The 15,537-nt window shown below is 34.2% G+C and overlaps 5 non-coding genes across 5 annotated transcripts; 3 read left to right on the top strand and 2 right to left on the bottom strand.

The window, feature by feature from the left end:
• Nucleotides 1–4,719: 4,719 nt before the first annotated feature.
• On the bottom strand, nucleotides 4,720–4,791 carry Trnad-guc. The gene has a single exon. It is a non-coding gene; the product is annotated as a tRNA-Asp (tRNA).
• A 536-nt stretch (nucleotides 4,792–5,327) lies between these two features.
• Nucleotides 5,328–5,409, top strand: Trnas-uga. The gene has a single exon. It is a non-coding gene; the product is annotated as a tRNA-Ser (tRNA).
• A 6,160-nt stretch (nucleotides 5,410–11,569) lies between these two features.
• Trnad-guc lies at nucleotides 11,570–11,641 on the bottom strand. Its single transcript has one exon. It is a non-coding gene; the product is annotated as a tRNA-Asp (tRNA).
• A 536-nt stretch (nucleotides 11,642–12,177) lies between these two features.
• Trnas-uga lies at nucleotides 12,178–12,259 on the top strand. The gene has a single exon. It is a non-coding gene; the product is annotated as a tRNA-Ser (tRNA).
• A 1,150-nt stretch (nucleotides 12,260–13,409) lies between these two features.
• On the top strand, nucleotides 13,410–13,491 carry Trnas-aga. Its single transcript has one exon. It is a non-coding gene; the product is annotated as a tRNA-Ser (tRNA).
• The last annotated feature ends 2,046 nt before the right edge of the window (nucleotides 13,492–15,537 follow it).

Raw genomic sequence — 15,537 nt, 5'->3', positions numbered from 1 at the left:
ATGCCTTAGCAAATTCTCATCATATCGTTTTTTCGTTTTTTTCTCACCTTTATTCACCTGAGTCCAAAGTCCAGTATCGTGATCCTCAGTAATGGCGTCCTTCTCCGCCATTATTGTCAGTATGTGACTTTGAGGCGTCTGCCTCTAAGTCACAAAAACAATTCCAACACACAGAATAACTGGTATAACACAACCAGACAATGAATTATAACTTCACGTTGAAAATATCCGTCAACACAAATACACAAACCACAAAAATCACCAAAAACGATGACAGCTTCAAAACACGTCTTCTCCTTAGTTATATGGCGTCAGACATAATATGGTTAAGGACTACATAGATACTGACAGAGGAAACCCGCTGTCGCCACTTCATGGGCTACTCTTTTCGATTAGCATCAAAGGATATTTTATATGCACCATCTCACAGACAGTGTAGTACATACCACGGCCTTTGATATGCCAGTCATGGTGCACTGGCTGGAACGAAAAATTGCCCAATGGGTCCACCGACGGGGATCGATCCTAGACTGACCGCGCATCGAGCGCGCGCGCTGTACCACTGGGAGACGTCCCGCTCCCGAAGAACCGTTGAAGTCAAGGGGCCGATTTCATATGTCTGGGTTATCGGTGGGTTTTGGAAACATATGGGTTAAACCTAGGTTAAACCCTGGGTTCTTGTTTACTGTGCATTTCACGTCTCGTTTTCAATAACCCTACTTTATCACTGGGTTACAATTGTATTGCTTTTTTAAACCTGCCCTTGAGGTGGTTTTTCGCTGGATTTGCTCAAAGGATTTTTCAAGGATAATTTCAGCAGCAAAATCGTGTTTTACATCAGTATCCCAGAGCCATGAAATGTGAACGTACTGGATAAAGGGGGAGGGGTCTGGAGGTTCGACCCCCCTTATATACAAGATGCCCTTTTGCTTCTTTTTGTTTGTTAGCATGACTATAATTAGATCCATCCTTTTCACACAACAATCATTCACCATGTTCGTAGCGAACGAACGACAAAGCGCCTGAGATATATAGAGGATCATAAACGAGATACCAGTTATTATCATATTTATGTCCTAAGCGAAATAATATTTGATGAGGGACATAAATTTGCTAATAACTGGTATCTTTTTGATTATTTTATTTATTACCCCAGCTGTTTTTTTCTTCTCTAAGCGCCTTTATTTTAGACGCACATGCATGTACATGTATAGAAACGACGTAAACCACTTTTTACACACCCTTTGGTGAGAACATCATGTGTTATTTTTTATAACACATGGTTGTTTACACACGTACGTGTGTTGACAATTTCAAGATATACGACTGGTTGCTCCTAGGTGATGACCAGATCACCAGTGCCATACATCCAATGGAAAACAACATGGTGGAAATCGATTACACTGTGGCATATAGTTAACCTGACAATCATGTGTATGTAACGCGTAAGTTAGCTACAAGGGCAACGGCTGTAATAACTTTTAGTCGAAAAAATTTTTAAATTTCCTTTAAACCTGGTTTTTGAGGATATGTAAGAAATAGAATCCGTTAGATACCATTTATCTCACAACTCGTTGTTTAAAAATGTATCAAACTCCCTTCCATCGCTATACATTTTAAAACAACTTGCGAGATATATGGTATCAAACGGCCACTCATGTATTATTCTCTATTTACACACTGTTCTGAGTATTGCTATAACTTTGTATTTTAATCACATTCACAGATAATTTTCAAAAACAAAGTTATCTTTATTCTTCTAAAAATACATATAATGAATTGCATTAAAATGACATTTTGTTATAAATTTAACACTGAAAACAGTTGTGAAAGCAAATTCTTTAAACGTTTATCACCTACTTTCGTGTTTGCTTTGTCTTAGTAAAGGGGAAAAAAAGCGAGATAGGCCTACAGGTTTGAAAATTCGACAAAAAGTTTTCTCGGTGCCCTCAGGCGTACGGGTCCCATATTTTCAAAAAAAAAAACATTTTTAAATGGGGGGGGGGGGGGGGGGTTGCCAGAATTAAAGGGTAATACCCGATTTGGGGTAACGACATTTATTTATTTTTGCATTATTACTAACAGCTATGTAGGGTTCTGTACGCATTTTACATAATATTTTACATGGAATATTGTGAGTAGAATGATGGAAATACATGGTGAAACGTTTTTAGGCCAGCTCATTTTGGCCAAACATATCCATCATTTTTGTCCGAATACGAAGGTTTGCTCCAGACTGTGTGGGGAGCAGGTTGCTGATCCCCTATCTCATATATGTGAATGCTAATAAATACTGGTACCGAGTTTCAACTATAAAATGATGAAGTGTAAACTATCCATCGCTTATGTCCCTTCCCAGATCTGCGGGTAACCCATGCAAAAAGCGTGGTTTTGTAAACACGGGTAAAACATTCATGTGAAATGCACCACAGGTGTAGGTCTAGGTCAAGTTTTTCTGCGTGTTACGTAAACCAGTGTTAAACTTAGGTTTTCATATAACCCGGTGTTACGAAACCCCAATCTAATTAAAATTAGCTCCACTATTACATGTGGATCTAACAGCAGCCAGTTGTAGCTCATGTACACCAATCAAAACCTTACTTGCAGAATCATGCAAGTGATTTAAAAATATTTTGAAAACATTCCGAATTATCCTGAGGGTATACGACATGTGTGACGGAACATGCTCTTAATTTTGTTTTCGCCTGTGGCGATATTAATTGTTTTAGAGGGCCGTGTGCAGTTCCAATATGCACTTAAGCCCAGGTCGGCAACTTGTTACGTAATACCTCTGCGCGACGGTCGTCGAGCTGTACTTTCCAATACACACCCAGCCCAGGTGCGGAGGCCATGTGGCCAGTAGTTACGTAATACCTCCGCGCGACCATGGAATCTCTAGCGAACTGGCGACAGTAAGTCTGACCATCAAGAAAAATATGCCGGCGTGGTCGCTGTGGAAATATCACTTAATACGTGAGGTACCGCGTTGTTCCCCCAGGCGATATTCGGATTTTTTTTTTTAAATAGCTAGGGTTTTAGAGATATCGGGGAGAAACATATTGGAAGGCTCCCGGGGAACGTTAGTCCGTTTGGACTTGGTAAATATAATTTCTGCTCTGTTGTATAACCTTGATGTGATTGATGTGACTTTAAATATTTTAATACTGTATTATACCGATATTATTTAGACGGTGCTGCCGGTCATCTGACGCAGTATATTGTAGGCTCACTGCTCTAAATAATTATTAAGGCTTAGCCAGTCATCCTAGAGGACCTAGGTAAACTGTAGGTTATTGTCTTTATTGTGATAGGTACCAGTATTAAGTCTGTATTACAAGGTTATTGAATGAGTAGTTAGGGTTAATTAAAAATTAACCAGTTAGGAATAGAGTTGTAATTCCTTTATTAATTAAGTTCCCCTGGAAGCGTTTCCCAATTATCACACATTACTGAATGAGTAGTAAGAGTTGTAATTCCTTTATTAATTACGTTCTCCTGGAAGCGTTTCTCAATTATCACACGTGTGGGTGTTGTGTCACGGTGAAGTGATTAGAATATTGTGTAAACTAGACACCTAGAGATTAACTAATTAAGTGATCAGTTCTGGGTTGTTATTATTTGTTGTTGTTAATTAACTACTGCGGCAGTACATTTGTCAGCGTAGGTTAATACAGATTCCAAAGTGTATTGTGTTTTTGTTGTGTTTTCTAGTGAACTAAACATGCTATAATAATATATACTTTATATAAGATCCTATCTCTGATCATACCTAGACGAGCCACACTAGGGTATAACCGCCCGTGACAGAGATATCTAATAGATATACAGTTAGGAGAGATATTTTGATAATCGTGTTTCATTCAGTTACGGGTATTATAGGATCCCCGTGACAACATGTTTCGTGTGAACTATGAATGCCTTAAAACATGTTTTATTTTATAAAATAAATAATTTGTAATGTAAAACTGAAGACTGATAACCCGTATTGGTATGGCTCGCTGTACTGCGGCCACTAAAATAGACTCGCCCGATATTTTTAGAATTTATATGCTCCAAATAACGTTATAAAAGGCGAAGTGTGATTGGTCAATATTTAAATTATTATTTACAGACGAAATGTTACCTGGACATTGGAGACTACGCAGTGTTGCTAGCAATCCGATTAAAATGAGTTCTACTGGTCTAAATAAGGCATTCGTAATTCACATGAAACATATCGTATACCCTCAGAATAATTCGGAATATTTTCAAATTATTTTCAAATCACTGGCATGATTCTGCAAGTAAGGTTTTGATTGCAAGCAAAACCTTAAACACGTGGATGCATGTATATTTATTATATAATAACAATCCCAAAATACTTGTAGTCCGGAAATCACCGAGAACAAAACGTCACGACAAAAAACGCTCAGGGACAAATCAATTAATCAGTTAAACAGCTGCTAACATAAACATGACAAAAGCTCCCAATACAAAACCCGACAAGCTTGGGTAGCCAGACGAGAAGATAAAAGAACATATAGCTACGGTGATTCGGGTGTTAGGAATAAAAAAAAAATCATGATCATAAATCTATCAAAGTGATCGCAAACAGTAAACTATTTACACCAAATACTATTAAATATCATTTATGCCTTAACAAAAAGAAGTACAGACATAACGAGAGTAAAATACATATATGATGAAAAGAATAAAACTTGTTCAGCAAAAATATGTATCCTCCCCGGCGGGGAATTGAACCCCGGTCTCCCGCGTGACAGGCGGGGATACTGACCACTATACTACCGAGGACCACGTAATCTATTTGTAAAATAAACCTTCCATCATAGTTGTTTATCTGAGACAAGATGTAGATATTTTATATTTGTACAAATATTTTGATAATGTATCAATGCTACTTGGGAATAGAAAAATCGTTTTGAATGTCCCATTTTCACCAATCACCGCCTTTACTGTATTACCCGCCAAAAATGATGAACCAGCGAAATCCATATGTTTCAGCCAACTATATCCTTGCATTTATGTCACATGACTAGCGTGAAATGCACGTACAATCCTAGGAAGGTATGTGTCACAGCATGACTGGATATCTATTTCCGTGGTTTTGTAGTTCTAAATCGTTAATGTTTTTAAACATTCTTCATAGTACTGTCTTCAAACGACAACATTTTACGATTCACCGTAACAAAAGAAAATCAAGAAAAGAATAAACTCCAAATGAAAGCAGATACTCAGAATAGTTGTGATGCTTTCATAATGAATAGCTTTTCCCTTATGTCGAATTTTATGTGTTAACGAGATGTCGGTTTTGTGAGTTCCATACACAAGCTGTGATGGCCGAGTGGTTAAGGCGTTGGACTTGAAATCCAATGGGATCTTCCCGCGTAGGTTCGAACCCTACTCACAGCGTATTTTTTGTTTACTATTTTGCTTGCAGTCATTTCAGGTAATTACACTTATATCTAGCCCTTTATCTAACTTGATTCCTTTTTTCGTCACATTTAATATTACATATGTTTTTGGCTTCCGGTTTGGGTTTAGTCGTGTGTGGACGTGCTTCACCTCGGCTCCCGTGTGGAAAGTTTTTGAAAAGGTTTTTTTTTTTTTTGCCAGTCTGTCTGGTTTACGTTTTTCGGAGAAGAGTGTAATTATGAGTAGAGGAGGAGATATGGAGAGTAGAGAAAAGAAGAATATGACATACAAGAAAGAATGCACAGTGGTAGTTCATGTTGGAGATAATAGGAAAATTGCTGCCAGTGAGTTAATTGCCTTTTTAACTGAGCATGTTGGGGATGTTATACACGCATGTGTACCTAAAGGACCAGATCGATATGAAATAACTGTTGATGATGTTGTGCAAGCTAGGATAATTGCGGATAATGAATCTTTGGAATTCAATGGATCAAAGTTGAAGGCGAGGTTGTTGCACTCAGAGAGTGTTGTAGTGTCTTTTCTACATTTGCCGGCCTATATTGCTGATGAAGGTTGAGATCTTTAAATATAGAGTTGGTTTCTCCTATTTATCGAAGATTTTATAAAGGTACTCGTATTGCTGATGGAACTCGGTATGTTCGTGTGAAATTCCCGCCTAACATAAGGAGTTTGCCGTATTCGATGAAGTTCAAAACAGTGGAGGGGGTGGAGTATTTTTGAGTGCTTCATGATAATCAGTTGAAGGTGTGTTACAACTGCATGTCGGACAGTCACGTGATAAAAGATTGCCCTGATATTGTGTGTAATTTCTGCAAGGAAAAGGGACATTACGCGAAGAACTGTAACAAAACCTTTCTTTGTGATAAATGTGGTAATAAGGAGGAAGAGTGTGTGTGTAGCGTGCATGAAGATGACAGTGAGTGGATTGATGCCAGTGACAGTGAAAATGATGTAATGAATGAAGACGTGCCTGAAAGCCAAGTGACAATTGAAAAGGCTACGCAGGAAAAACATGTAGGTGATAATAAAGATAAAACACCAGTTTCGTCGAAGTTGGACAAACAGCACACAAAGAATGAATTCAAAGCCGTGAAATTGAGTGGTAGTAGTGACAACAAGGACGCTGATACAATAGCAAAAGAAATGGACAATTCTCAACAACGAAAGCCATCGCGTCGGTCACGGTTGGTCAAGCGCCCTGCAGATGAGGCAGTTTGGAGTACTGTGTCAACAAGGAAACAAAAGAGACAAGCCGCGCGTGCAAAAGGTGTGGATGAGAGTTTAAAAGAGAGAAGAATGAGTGATTGAGTGAGTGTGGATAAGAATTAACAATGGCTTATTTAATGTACTTAGTTCTTATTACAATGCTGTTATTGTCTTTAAATGTAAATGGATTGAGGGATATTGATAAATTAAATTCAGTGTTTGCAAATATTAAAAGTAGACATGCCAATGTTATTTTTCTGCAGGAAACATTTTGGGATAATAATTTTATTGAAAGATATAAACATTTATGGGATGGGAAGATATTTTATAATAATTGTCCATATAAAAATAGAAGAGGGGTGGCAATATTAATTTCTAAAGAATGTCCTTATAAATTTACTTTTAATAGTTGCGACACTGAAGGTAGGATTTTAAAAATTAATGCCAAAATTGATAATGATGAATTTAATTTCATTAATGTATATGCGTCAAATAATATTGATGAAAAGGTTAGTTTTTTCAATGAATTAAATAATTTTGTGAATAATAAAAATACAATAATGGCTGGAGATTTTAATGAAATATTTGATCCTTCTTTAGATCTTGGTATTAATAATACAACTTTCAGTTTGAAAAGTAGCAATATATTAAAATCATTTCTAGGTGATTTTAATTTGGTTGATATTTGGCGTCATAGGAATCCAGGAAAGAGAGAGTTCAGTAGATCACAGATTGTTGAAAATGTTTTAAAACAATCTAGAATTGATTTCTTTTTACTTTCTAGGAATATATTACAGTTTGTGATTAACTCATACATATCCTATACTGCTTTTAGTGATCATGATTTTGTGTCTCTTAAACTTGATTTTTCTCGTGTTGAGAGGGGTCTTTCTCGTGTTGAGAGGGGTCAAGGTATATGGATTTTTAATAATGAATTATTGCAAGATGAAATTTTTTGTAAAGATATTACTGATGTTATTAAGAATGAGTGTGACTGTCCTTTGTTTATGACTGAACCTCTTGTTTGGTGGGATAATTTAAAATTTAAAATGAAAAAAATGTGCAACTTATTTTGCTATCAATAGGCGTAAATTAGAAAATGATAAATATTATTTCATCCAAAATGCTTTGAGACGGGAATATGCTAAATTAGCTATAAATAAACAACATCATTTAACATATCTAGTAACCTTACAAGATGAATTACAATTAATAGAAAAGTCTAAGTGTAATGGTGCGATTTTGAGATCTAAAGTACAGTGGAATTTAGAATCTGATAAAAATACATCTTTTTTTCTTAATTTAGAAAAAATGAAACGGGAATCAAATTCAATTAAAGAACTTAATACAATTAAAGGATTGTCAAGGAAAACTGAAGATATACTAGAATGTGCTCATGATTTTTATTCTAAATTATATACCAAAGATGATATTGACTTAGATAAAGAAGAATATATTTTAAATTTAATAACCAATAAAATAACAGAATCTGAAAGTGAAAATTGTGATAAAGATATTTTGATTGAAGAATTAACGAATGCTTTGAAAAGTATGAATAAAAATAAATCTCCTGGTATGGATGGTCTAACGGTTGAATTTTATGTCAAATTGTGGGATATTTTAAAGCCTTTGTTTCATAAAGTTGTTATGTCACTTCAAAATGAAGATCATTTATCACGTAGTATGAAAAAAGGAATTATTAGTCTTTTTTTACAAGAAAAAGGGAGATAAAACTAATCTTAAAATTTTTAGGCCCATAAGTCTTTTAAATGTTGATTACAAAATCATTTCTAAAGTTCTTTCAAATCGTCTAAAGTTAGTAATATCAAATATTATTTCCCCTGAACAAACATGTTGTGTTCCAGGTAGAGATATAGTTGACAACATTATGTCAGTGCGTGATGTTATTGATTTTGTAGATATAAATAATACAGATGGTTTTTTAATTAAAATAGACCAAGAGAAGGCGTTTGATAGGGTTTCACATAGTTTTATAGTTAAAGTCTTGAATAAATTTAACTTTGGTAATAAATTTATTTCTTGGATTAAAATTCTGTATAATGATATTAAAAGTAGTGTAAAAATCAATGGTCATTTAACGCCTTTTTTTCCAGTTACTAGAGGTGTTAGGCAGGGATGTCCCATTTCAATGATGCTTTATATAATTGTTGCAGAACCTTTAAATAATTTATTAAAAAGTCAACAAGATATTAAAGGGATAAAAATAAATAATGAATTTAATTCTTTATTATTTCAACATGCTGATGATACTACTATCACTGTACAAGATGCTCAGTCTGTTGAGGTGATTTTTCACACTGTCAATTCATTTTGTCGTGCTACGGGTGCAAAAGTTAATATTGAAAAATAGGAAGTACTTTGTATTGGTAAAGCTGTGAAAAAAGATTTCTCATTTAATATTCCTGTTGCTATTAATAAAGATTGTGTTCAAATTCTTGGCATTTATTTAGGACCAAATAAAGCTTTGTGCGAAAGATTGAACTGGAAAACAAAAATTGAAAAAATTAAATCATTAATTAACATGTGGAAACAAAGAAAACTTACTTTAAGTGGTAAAGCGACAGTGTGGAATACCTTATTAACTTCTAGATTATGGTATATAATTAATGCAATTCATGTTCCTAGGTGGGTTGAACAAGAAATTCAGAAGTTGTTTTGTAAATTTATGTGGGATGATAAAATACCATTAATAAAATATTCTACAATTATTGGGAGTAAAAGTTCAGGTGGGCTTAATATTCAAGGTATCTCTTTAAAGAAAATCGCTTTTCGTATTAAATTATTAAAGAAGTATTTTAATAATGATTTCAGTTCTGTTTGGAAACATACAATGTCTGAATTTCTTGGTAAATACATGAATATGAACTTATCTTTTAAAGTATTTAATATGGTTTTTGATGAACCAGCTTTGGCTACCATTAACCCTTTTTATGCTGAGGTTTTGTTGGCATGGGACAATATTTCAAAGCGTGAACGCTTTTTCCCCTTAGATTTAGATCAAATATTGTCTCAGCCAATATTTTATAATCCATTTATTAATTACAAAAATAAATTATTATGTTTTAATTCTTTTATTGAAAGTGGTATTATAACGGTGGCTGATATTGCATATGAAGTTGTACCGGGATTTTTACCGGTATCTGCAATTGTCGAAATTATTAAAGAAAAATATCCTGATATGTTGGCAGCAGAAATTTCTACTGCTTATTATGTAATTCTGAACTCGCTTCCTGATGAATGGAAACAGGCTATTTTAAATAATATTAAAAATTCGTCACAAGTTAAAGATTTGTTTTTTATTAATAATAATGAAACAATAAATGTAAGTAAATTTAATGTTAAATTAATATATTCTTTATTAATTTCACAAAATTTTAAATTACCTTCTTGTTTAGAAAAATGGCATGATTTGGGTTTTGTTATAGATTGGAAGCCAGTTTGGAAAATTATACATTACTGTGATAAGACTTCGGAATTTGTTGACTTGGATTTTAAGATTGCTCATAACATTATTTTCACATACTCTAAATTATTTAAATATGGCAAGGTATCATCTAGCCAAAGAAGAAGAAGATATGTGTCATTTATTGTTGTATTGTGATGAACTTTGTGATTTAATTTCTATTTTTCATGAATTATGTATTTATATGTTTAAGGATACTGGTTTTTCTTTACAATTATTGAAAAAAATGTTGCTTTTCGGGTGTTATTTTAAAATACAAAAATGCTCAAAAGAATTCATCAATGCTTTGCTCTCAATATATAGAATATCTGTTTTCAAGAGACGTTTAATAGCGGAATCAAGGGGGGTAAATATTAATATTGTTAAGTTTTTTCAGCATTATTTACGTCAATACTTCTTAATACTTTTAAATCAATATCGCTTTAACAATACATTTTCTGCATTTATTAATAAATATATAAAAAATAATATTTTTCTTGATCTAAATAATGATGAATTGGTTTTCAAATACCCACTTAAAAACTGATTTTTAGATTTAGTATTTATCTTTAACATTTAACATTATCTTATTAGATCGATATCCCTCAAAAAAAAAATAATGTTTGCGTGTGTTTGTGTGACTGTGTGTGTGCGTTTGTGGCAAATGCGTGAGTGGTTCTATGTGAGAGTAAGTGAGTGGATATGTGTGAATCTTTTTATAATTTTTATTTGTATATTTTATGTATATATCAAATATTGAGTTTCACGAATAAAAAGATTTTTAAAAAAAGGCGTTGGACTTGAAATCCAATGGGATCTTCCCGCGTAGGTTCGAACCCTACTCACAGCGTATTTTATGTTTACTATTTTTCTTGCAGTCATTTCAGGTAATTACACGTATATCTAACCCTGTATCTAACTTGAATCCTTTTTCGTCACATTTAATAGTACACCTGTTTTTGTTTGTTTTTACGGTTTTTTTTTTTTTTTATCAATCGCATTGTGTTCTGCTTGAGAATCATACAAAATCCTCTATACAAACTCCCAAAAAGCAAAACCTTAAACACGTGGATGCATGTATATTTATTATATAATAACAATGCCAAAATACTTGTGGTCCGGAAATCACCGAGAGCAAAACGTCACGACAAAAAACGTTCAGGGACAAATCAATTAATCAGTTAAACAGCTGCTAACATAAACATGACAAAAGCTCCCAATACAAAAACCGACAAGCTTGGGTAGCCAGACGAGAAGATAAAAGAACATATACCTACGGTGATTCAGGTGTTAGGAAAAAAATATTTCCTGATCATAACTCTATCAAAGTGATCGCAAACATTAAACTATTTATACCAAATATTATTAAATATCATTTATGCCTTAACAAAAAGAAGTACAGACATAACGAAAGTAAAATACATATTTGATGAAAAGAATAAAACTTTTTCAGCAAAAATATGTATCCTCCCCGGCGGGGAATTGAACCCCGGTCTCCCGCGTGACAGGCGGGGATACTGACCACTATACTACCGAGGACAACATAATCTACTTGTAAAATAAACCTTCCATCATAGTTGTTTATCTGAGACGAGATGTAGATATTTTATATTTATACAAATATTTTGATAATGTATCAATGCTACTTGGGAATAGAAAAATCGTTTTGAATGTCCCATTTTCACCAGTCACCGCCTTTACTGTATTACCCGCCAAAAATGATGAACCAGCGAAGTCGATATGTTTCAGGCAACTATATCCTTGCATTTATGTCACATGACTAGGGTGAAATGCTCGTACAATCCTAGGAAGGTATGTGTCACAGCATGACTGGATATCTATTTCCGTGATTTTGTAGTTCTAAATCGTTAATCTTTTTAAACATTCTTCATAGTACTGTCTTCAAACGACAACATTTTACGATTCACCGTAACAAAAGAAAATCAAGAAAAGAATAAACTCCAAATGAAAGCAGATACTCAGAATAGTTGTGATGCTTTCATAATGAATAGCTTTTCCCTTATGTCGAATTTTATATTTTAACGAGATGTCGGTTTTGTGAGTTCCATACACAAGCTGTGATGGCCGAGTGGTTAAGGTGTTGGACTTGAAATCCAATGGGATCTTCCCGCGTAGTTTCGAACCCTACTCACAGCGTATTTTTTGTTTACTATTTTGCTTGCAGTCATTTCAGGTAATTACACTTATATCTAACCCTTTATCTAACTTGATTCCTTTTTTCGTCACATTTAATATTACATATGTTTTTGGTTTTATTTGTTTTCGCGTTTTTTTTTTGGTTTTTTTTACAATCGCATTGTGTTCTGCCTGTCAAGCAAATGGCATAGGGCCTATTTTATTACTTAAAATATACAAACTGTTACAGTAGAATCATATAAAATCCTCTATACAAGCTCCGAAAAAGCAAAACCGTAAACCCGTGGATGCATGTATACTTATTATATCATAACAATGCCAAAATACTTCTAGTCCGGAAATCACCGAGAGCAAAACGTCACGACAAAAAACGTTCAGAGACAAATCAATTAATCAGTTAAACAGCTGCTAACATAAACATGACAAAAGCAAAAGCTCCCAATACAAAAACAGTCAAGCTAGGGTACCCAGACGAGAAGATAAAAGAACATATAGCTAAGGTAATTCAGGTGTTAGGAATAAAAAATATTTCCTGATAAAAAATCTATCAAAGTGATCGCAAACATTAAAATATTGATACCAAATAATATTAAATATCATTTATGCCGTAACAAAAAGAAGCACAGACATAAGGAAAGCAAAATACATATATGATGAAAAGAATAAAACGAGACGAGATGTAGATATTTTATAAATATTTTGATATTGTATCAATGCTATTTGAGAATAGAAAAATCCTTTTCAATGTCCCATTTTCACCACTCACCATCTTTACTGTATTGCCCGCTAGAAATGATGAACCATTCAAGTCGATATGTTTCAGCCAACTATATCTTGGCATTTATGTCACATGTCTAGGGTGTTGACGCACGTACTGTCCAAGGAAGGTATGTATTATAGCATGACTGGATATCTATTCCCGTTGTTTTGTAGTTCTAAATTATTAATCTTTTTAAACATTCTGCATAGTACTGCTTTCAAACGACAACATTTTAGGATTCACCGTAACAAAAGAAAATCAAGGCAAGAATAAACTCCAAATGAAAGCAGATACTCAAAACAGTTTTGATGCTTTCATAATCAATAGCTTTTCCCTTCCGTCGAATTTTATATTCTAACGAGATGTCGGTTTTCTGAACTTCATATACAAGCTGTGATGGCCGAGTGGTTAAGGCGTTGGACTAGAAATCCAATGGGATCTTCCCGCGTAGGTTCGAACCCTACTCACAGCGTATTTTATGTTTACTGTTTTGCTTGCAGTCATTTCAGATAATTACACGTATATGTAACTCTGTATGTAACTTGAATCCTTTTTCGTCACATTTAATATTACATCTGTTTTTGCGGGGTTTTTTTTTTTGTATCAACGGCATTGTGTTCTGCCTGTCAAGCAACTGGCATATTTTATTACTTAAAATAAACAAACTGTTACAGGAGAATAATACAAAATCCTCTATACCAGCTCCAACGAGAAAAATCTTAAATACGTGGATGCATGTATATTTATTGGGACTTCCGGTTGTGTATTTGTTGTGATAAGACGTGTTTCAGAGTGCTCTTGGTTTTTTCGGTTTTATTGTTTGGAGATGTGTGTTTTGTTTTTTTACTGAAATGCGAGAGACTTGATTTTTTTTTTATAGGAAAGTTATGTATTGTCAGGGTTTTTTTAGTTTTTAAAAAAATCTGACTTTTGTGATGTCGACTTCGGTCAACGGTGGAGAGAAGAGGCCCATTTTGGGTGCGAGGTACAGGAAGGAATGCACAGTTTCTGTTGATGTTTTGGATAATCTAAAATACAAGAATGATGACATTTACAAAGCTTTGGAAGATATTACTGGTGAGAATACAGTTTTGGCGATTGTTCCCAAATATGCTAACATTCTGGATGTGACTTTTGATTGCGAAGAAAATGCGAGGTTGGTAGTCGATGGTTTTTCGTTCAATGGACATGATTTTAACTGTAGCATGTTGTTTTCTGACACAGTGGTGGTGTCTTTTATGCATTTACCATCATATGTAACTGATGATGACATTGTCAAGAAACTAAATGAATACAAGATTGCGGTAATATCTGACATTAAAAGGCGGAAACATGCTGGACTTCCCATTTTTGATGGAACACGTTATGTAAGGGTGAAATTTCCGTAAATTGTCAAATCGATGCCATATTCTGTGAAGTTTGATACCGCAGAAGGACCCATGTTTTTTCGGGTAATACACAGTGGTCAAACAAAAGTATGCTGGAACTGTTTATCTGATTCACATGTCATGAAGTTTTATCCAGATATTGTGTGCAATTTTTGTAAACAAACTGGCCATATAAAACAGTTTTGTGAAAAGTTAAAGTGTGGTGAGTGTAATAAGATACATTCTCAGTGTAGTTGTAAGGACGGTAGAAGTAGTGAGGAATGTGATTCTGATGTGGAATATACAAGTAATGGAGAGGAACACAGTTCTGATGAAGAAAATATGGACGATGAGGTAATTGAAAAAGTAATTTCGATCCCTAAAGGAGCCCCGTCAGTGAAGCATGCCAAGCCAGCTAAAGACAATGAGGAGGTTAGAGGAACAAAGACAGAAGAAGGAAAGACATCGGATAATACTAGTGTGAAGCGAGTCACTGATTCACCTGTTAAAAACAGAAGCTCAAATGTTGGGAATGAAAGAACCGAGACAATGGGTGACCGCTTACCACGCACGGACAGAGATCAATCGGAGAACACTGAACACCATGACTCTCAAAACAGAAAATACAGAAGGAGGAGAATGGTCGATCGACCTAATGAAGCGTTTATTAGGAGGTTAGCCGAGGAAAGAAAAAGAAAAGGAATTGACACTGATCCAAATGGAAAAAAATTAAAACCTGTTTAGAACTTTAATTGCTGGTGTTTATAAAACAGACGTTTGAGAAGTGAATGAAATTACTATTTTTTAATTTATTTTTTGAATGTTTATAAGAAATGATGATAATATATATATTAATGGATAAAATCAGTATGAATGAGCGCGAGAGGTCAGAGTAGTTCAGTGAATGGTTCTTGTGTGTGTGTATTTATTGCTTTAATATATATTTTATTTATTGAATGTGAATTGTTGAATTTGTAAATAAAAAGATAAAAAAAAAAAAGGCGTTGGACTAGAAATCCAATGGGATCTTCCCGCGTAGGTTCGAACCCTACTCACAGCGTATTTTATGTTTACTATTTTGTTTGCAGTCATTTCAGGTAATTACTCGTATATCTAACCCTTTATCTAACTTGAATCTGTTTTCGACACAT

This window comes from Gigantopelta aegis, chromosome 1, assembly GCF_016097555.1.
Source record: "Gigantopelta aegis isolate Gae_Host chromosome 1, Gae_host_genome, whole genome shotgun sequence".
Classification (NCBI taxonomy): domain Eukaryota; kingdom Metazoa; phylum Mollusca; class Gastropoda; order Neomphalida; family Peltospiridae; genus Gigantopelta; species Gigantopelta aegis.
The sequence above is the reverse complement of the archived record's forward strand: the minus strand, read 5'-3'. Positions and strand labels throughout refer to the sequence as shown.